Raw genomic sequence first — 7,014 nt, forward strand, 5'->3', positions numbered from 1 at the left:
AGCCCTACAACCTTCCAACAACTCTGCATTCTTCCAACTCTGGCATCCTCTACATGTAAAATCAGTACAGCTGTCTAGGCCCTAAGTTTTGAATTCTCTCCCCAAACTTCTCCACCTCCCTATACACCTTACATACTCTCCTTAAAATCCATCCCTTTGAACAAGCTTTTAGTCACCTCTCCTAGTATCCTTTTTTGGCTCTGAGCGCAACTTTGTCTGATTATGCACCTGTGAAGTGTCTTAGGATGTTTTCTACCAGGCCACAGTTTCTTACAGGTATCGGTTACCATATAAGAGATCACCCATGTTGCGGGACAACTCAATCACCACACGAGGAGACTCAGGAACAGGTTTCGATTGTTTATTCAAGTGTACACAGGGAGAGACTATCTCGGGCAGTCCGAGCTAGCACTCTGATTTTACATTCAAAGTTGCCAGTTTGTATACATTTCTTGTCACGCAATATGGTTATACAATGAGTAGTTCATCATGCAGCTCTCTGATTAATCAGTTTTGTCTTTATCACATTAGCTAGACCTTCCACGACTTGTGAGTTGTGCAGTCTGGGCCGCATCCCGGTTTCAATCACTCTCGAACCTTGACCCTAGCAGCTTGTTTGTCTATTTCTCATCCTACCTGTTGTATATTCTGCTGAATTTCTTTCTAACTCTCATGTTCTTTCTTCTTAACCCCTTTAGTCCCCCCTTTTGGCCCTTGGCTACTAGCAAGATGGCCAACTAACACTAAGTGCTCCTTGCTCCATCACTGTTGGCCAGACAGGTGGTTAGATTTGCATGGTTACATTTTCTAAATTATGTCTAACATCTCAATTTAGGTGCCAGGGTACAACATTCAACCATGGGTCCAATAACAATTAGCAACTGCACTGCCACCAGTACATGGGAATCAATTCTAATCCAGTGGTGAAAGTCCACCCTAATACCTCAGTCCCAAACCATCTCCCACCATGTTGCGTCCTCCAGTTCGGCTACCACATCCTCTCCTAGTTGCTTGACCTCCTGTTGGATTCATTGCTGTCTGGGCCTCTTCCTTCACCTGCAGTAGATATTCCAGCATTTTAGGGATTTGCTCCCCCTCGGGAAGCAGGTATCTCAACAAGTCCTCTGTTAGATCATCGGTAATGCTCATCCACTCCCTACGGGGAGGCTGGATGTGAGTTATCGCCGAATGTCTGATTGTCCTTGGGGCCCGGGGGTGGAAGCAGAAACCTTGGTTGATCACTGGGTAGTGGATGTTACTGTACTGGTATTGAGGTGTGCTGATAGTCATGCAGTATTCCCCTTCTCCACGGTATGCCACCTGCATTGGTTCATGGCGTGCGCTGGAAATTTCAAGGGTATCGTTTAAGGTGGTATTAAAACCATGCGCGGCTCTCGTCCCTATCTCTATGGAATGTGGACAGATAACATTTTTCCCTACGCCCAGCCAGTGAGATCCCGTGGAGAGGGAATCTCTCTGGGTTGCGTATTTGGGTATGAGGTAGTACTTTGGCCAATTGCTATCTCCCATGATCCCTGTATGCTCTACCCCAAGAAGGGTTTGGATGCCCCTGGTTCTTTAGTGTTTTGCTAGCATGTTGGTTAAATTCAAATCTAACTTAAAATTCCATTTAAACATTGCTTTGCTCAATATGATTTAGAAGTCAGCAAGCTCGTTAGAGCTAACAGCTGTAATTCATTTATAAATACCGACTGGCTCGACACAATTATTCTAAAGCAATTCAATTTTTTAAAAAATTAAGTGTTATAATTGAATCAGTGAATCTGGTTATGCTGTTCAGCCACAAAGCTAGCCAATGTGCTGATGTACACTTAATGCAGTCTAACAACCTCTCTTTAGGATACAAATAATGAACAGATTACCCAAAATGGCAGTCTGCAGTCAACATTCACGTTGTTAGACAATTTAATAACAAATAACTTGAATAGAACTTAATCCAACAAGTAACTGCATACAGATAAAATAGGGGTTATAAAATTTAGAACTACAGTGGGTGATACTGATGCTAGATTTATGTATGACTGCTTTAAGTATAAAGGGAACCTTCATTGCTATGCTTTGCAACTTCAGCCATTCCCAACTTCCCTGAGCTACTCTTTAGGCAGACTAGTTTGTTAACCGTGACATGTAACGTTCCACACGCCCAATCGCAATTGGCATCGCTCAAGTTCTTATAGAACAGGCCTTGTGTGACTTGATAACTTCCCATCGTCCCAGTTGGGCTTACCTGAAAAGCCGCCACCTACAGTAGCTCTAAAACACCCAATAGGGTCCCTATATGTTTCCTAGCTGTCTTTGAGGCAATCAGGATGTCATCTACGTATTGAACCATCGTACTGTCCTCGTCTACACTTGCCTGGATCAGGGCATCACACATAACCCGGTGAAAGATCGCTGTGCTATTGTGGAGCCCTTGCGGTAGGCGCATCCAGGTGTACCGTCGGTGCCTCACAGTGAATGCAAACTTGTCCTGGGATTCGTCTTGCAACGGTATAGCCCAGAATCCATTTGCTACGTCTAGTACGGAGAAGATCGTGTGGTCTGGCTCCAAACCATTAAATATAGTAGCGGGGCTGGCTACTATCGGGTGTTCTCTCGGCGTCACTCCAACCAGGGCCGTGTAATCAATGGTTAGTTGGTAAGACCCGTCAGGCTTCCGAACAGGTCAGATGGGGGAATTCGTCGTGGACCGAGTTCTCCTCATGATTCCACCCCCCCCCCTCCCCCTCCCCCTCCCCCGTTCTAGGCTCTGCACTATTTCTCACACTATCTCCTGTGCCTCCCGTTTGTTGGGGTACTGCTTCCTTGGATGATCCGAGGGCCGATATTCCCTATGCAGCATTTCCAATTAAGTCCCGAAACAATCATCGGGCCTCCTCGGCTGTCAAGAACTGTTGCCCTGACCCGCCACTAGGTGTCTGCCTAGGTCCTTGTCCCTCTTTTCCTCTACCTAGCGCCCAGCAGTCGCACCGGTTGTGGCCGGGCTTTCTACAATTTGCACACCAGTTGTCGGTCTGTCCTTTTTTCAGGGCCCGACAATCGTTTGCCATGTGGCCTTGTCTGCCACAATTATAACACCCCTTCTGGGTGCTAACAGCCGCTATCACCCCTCTCTTGCTGCTGGTCCAGGCCTGTGACCCATCGCATGATATCTCTATGATTTCCCCCTACTGACAGCTTCGTCTTTAGGACCTTCTGATGTTCTGGGCCGAACCCTTCCTTGAACATTTTCAAGAATATTTCATCACTACATTTTAGGTACAGGGCCCCGCTATACTGTATGTATGCGTCCCATTTCCGCTCCGCATAGTCTACCACTGACTCGCCCTTTATCTGGGCTACAGATGTTATGTAATCCCAATTTGATTCCCCTTTTCCCAGTTTCTCCTGAATTGTCCTTAAAGTCCCGATGTTTACCCGTTATCTTGTCCTTAGTCGTTCTTTTTTCCGTTGTTGCCCATTCGCTGGATCGGTAACAAAGGAGGAGCCCATCCCGGATATCACCGGGACATTTTGCCTTCACTAACGCATGTGTATCCTTCGGGTGCATAGAGTGGAAATCTTGCATTTCCCTAAGCTTAGTCCAAAATTCTCTATTATCATTCTGAGGCTTAAGGCGAGGCAGTTCCTTAAGTAACATCTGTTTTTCCCCTGGACTAAAGGGGAAGTGGGTCATTTTCCCCGTTATCGCCTGTGCCTCTACTTCTTTACCATTCCCACCCTTAATGACTTCACCCTTGTCGTTCCTAACTTTTTTCTTTGTTGCCCTGGTTTGTATGGTCATGGGGGCCATTTTAGGGAAATCGAGAGGTGGTGCCGTGGGGGTTACTCCTGCTCCCTCCTACGGAAGCGGATGTTCCCCGTGTTTGGTTGCCTCCACTCCCAGGCTTCCCCAATCAACTACATCATCGGGATTGTGGTTGGCGGCGGGGAATACTGCTGCGACTGCTCGGCAGCCCTCTGTCTTTGTTTGCCACATGTGTGCGTTCACCCGCCTACATAGCTCGAAGTATAGTGCGGTCACGATAACTGCTCCTTTCTGTTCTCTATTCTTCTTCTGACCTATCCACCAGGTTTTCTGCTTGTCAGGGGTTCCCTCCAGATCCTACCCATCCTTTCGCAACTTCATATGTTGTTCTGCCATAAACTTAATCATGGAACCCTCTGGCACCCAGTCAAAGTCTATGGCGTCTTCTGCCTTCTCTCCCATTTTTACCTTTCGTTTACACTTCTCCCACTTGCCCTGCGCGGTTCTCCGACCAGCACGGCTTCGCATTTAAACTGTAAGGGGTCTGACCTCTCTGTGTGGCTTTGGCTTTACTATCCCACCAGCACAGTTCTGCCTCCTTACCCGGCCCCAGCGCCTCCGGTCCTGAGTGTTCTTTTAGTCACACGGGTAGGTTTACTGCCCTAATTATGGGTGGTAAATAAATGTACTCACCCCCTTGCAGCGCCCACTTCGATGGTCCGGTACGAGTGTGCCGCTGACTACACCAAACTGTTGCGGGACAACTCAGTCACCACAGGAGGAGACTCAGGAACAGGTTTCGATCGTTTATTCAAGCATACACAGGGAGAGACTATCTCGGGCAGTCTGAGCTAGCACTCTGAATTTATATTCAAAGTTGCCAGTTCATATACATTTTGTGTCGTGCAATATGGATGTACAATGAGTAGTTCATCATGTAACTCTCTGATTAATCAGCTTTGTCTTTATCACATTAACTGGATCTTCCACGACTTGTGGATTGTGCAATCTGGGCCGCATCCCGGTTTCAATCACTCCCTAACCTAGCCCCTAGCAGTTTGTTTGTCTATTTCTCTTCCTAGCTCTTGTATATTCTGCTGAATTGCCTTTCTAACTCTCATGTTATTTCTTCTTAACCCCTTCACCCATGGGGCCATTCTTCAGGTGTCTAGACAATGAATTAAAGCAGATCGTTGGGGAGGGATATTATGGCTATCTCAGATCCTCTCCAATGTATACACTTTTCAACAGGAGTCACTGGACAGGAGTTAGAAATAGGAATCATGGTTGATATCTTGCTGCCAACCTAATCCTGTGACATTGAGGTTGTGTCTGTGCTGCTATCCTACTTTAGACTGTGTAATGCAGCAAACACCAGGAAATATCCTGAACCAGGGAATATCCTAGTCTGGCAAATGTCATTATTAACTGAGCCATCAAGGAGCTTTTGCTTTACTGATTCCTGAGTTTCTGTCTAGTTTGTGTGCCATGTATACTTTTATTTTTAGAGTTCAAGAGTTCACCTACCTAAGCTCAACTATCACCAGTAACCTGTCTCTCGATGCAGAAGTCAACAAGCGCATGGGAAAGGCTTCCACTGCTATGTCCAGACTGGCAAAGAGAGTGTGGGGAGATGGCGCACTGACACGGAACACAAAAGTCCGAGTGTATCAAGCCTGTGTCCTCAGTACCTTGCTCTACGGCAGCGAGGCCTGGCCAACGTATGTCGGCCAACAGCGACGTCTCAATTCATTCCATCTTCGCTGCCTCCGTAGAATCCTTGGCATCAGGTGGCAGGACCGTATCTCCAACACAGAAGTCCTCGAGGCGGCCAACATCCCCAGCATATACACCCTACTGAGCCAGTGGTGCTTGAGATGGCCTGGCCATGTGAGCCGCATGGAAGATGGCAGGATCCCCAAGGACACATTGTACAGCGAGCTCGCCACTGGTATCAGACCCACCGGCCGTCCATGTATCCGCTTTAATGACGTCTGCAAACGCGACATGAAGTCCTGTGACATTGATCACAAGTCGTGGGAGTCAGTTGCCAGCGATCGCCAGAGCTGGCGGGCAGCCATAAAGGCGGGGCTAAAGTGTGGCGAGTCAAAGAGACTTAGCTGTTGGCAGGAAAAAAGACAGAAGCGCAAGGGGAGAGCCAACTGTGAAACAGCCCCAACAACCAATTTTATCTGCAGCACCTGTGGAAGAGTCTGTCACTCTAGAATTGGCCTTTATAGCCACTCCAGGCGCTGCTTCACAAACCACTGACCACCTCCAGGTGCTTGCCCATTGTCTCTCGAGACAAGGAGGCCAAAGAAGAAGAAGATACTTTTATTTTTCCATTGACGATCAATTCCACTGGATTTCATTATAAGATGGAGACCCAATTCCTTATTGTAAATGTAAGGAACTGCCCCAAAATCTACTCCAGTTAAACTGATTCTCTTAACCAGTCAGAACATTCACAGTTCCACATTTTTAATGTCCTGAAGACCAAAAGCTCTCACTGCTGCCTTTTTGAGGATAAATGATTTCTCTTATTGAAATGTCACTCATTTTTCTTTGTTCTGGTGTTCACAATGGATACTTCGACAATACTTCAATTTTAATAGAAAATCGTATTTGATGCTTAAAATGTAATTTCGAATTGTTGCATTTGTGTTCATTGACGGGGCAGGTTGTTTTGAAAAGGACATTTATACTTTGGAACGTAAAGAGTCAATCAAAAATAACTAAGTGCTGATGTGAAAACTTACAAGGATCTTTCCTAACTGCCGACGTGGCAGTTCTAGGAGTGAAGCGTGGGGGACAGGCGTGTCTGTCCTGTTTCAGTGCGAACACAAATTGATGAAAAGGCATTATTAGAAATATGTTTTTCAAATAACCCACCGAAGCTAAAGTTCACGATCAAATTTCATCATAATTTGCTTTCCTGTGTACCCGTTGTTTGTATCTCATCGATTTGACAGTTGCTTTCTTTTATAATATTGTTCCAAATGTTGATTTGCTTACTTAATGCTGATGCTGGTGTAATGCAGAAAGTGAAAAGTAAAAACACAAAAATGCTGCTAACTTTGATTTAAAATATCACTTCGATAAGTATAATAAATTCATTCATTTAACAGGATTTAGAAATAAAACCCTGCATTTAAACATATTTGCTAAAACAGAAAATGCAGTGTTGGTAATCCTAAAATAAAAGCAAAATACTGCGGATGCTGGAAATCTGAAACAAAAACAAG

General features: G+C 45.7%; 1 long non-coding RNA gene across 1 annotated transcript; it reads right to left on the reverse strand.

Moving 5' to 3' along the window:
* Positions 1 to 347: 347 nt before the first annotated feature.
* On the reverse strand, positions 348 to 2,722 carry LOC137377569 (uncharacterized). The gene is made up of 2 exons (XR_010976441.1): positions 2,378 to 2,722; positions 348 to 1,342 (listed from the first exon to the last, which is right to left on the reverse strand). It is a non-coding gene; the product is annotated as an uncharacterized lncRNA (long non-coding RNA).
* Between the last annotated feature and the right edge of the window lie 4,292 nt (positions 2,723 to 7,014).

Source organism: Heterodontus francisci, chromosome 15 (assembly GCF_036365525.1).
Source record: "Heterodontus francisci isolate sHetFra1 chromosome 15, sHetFra1.hap1, whole genome shotgun sequence".
Classification (NCBI taxonomy): Eukaryota; Metazoa; Chordata; class Chondrichthyes; order Heterodontiformes; family Heterodontidae; genus Heterodontus; species Heterodontus francisci.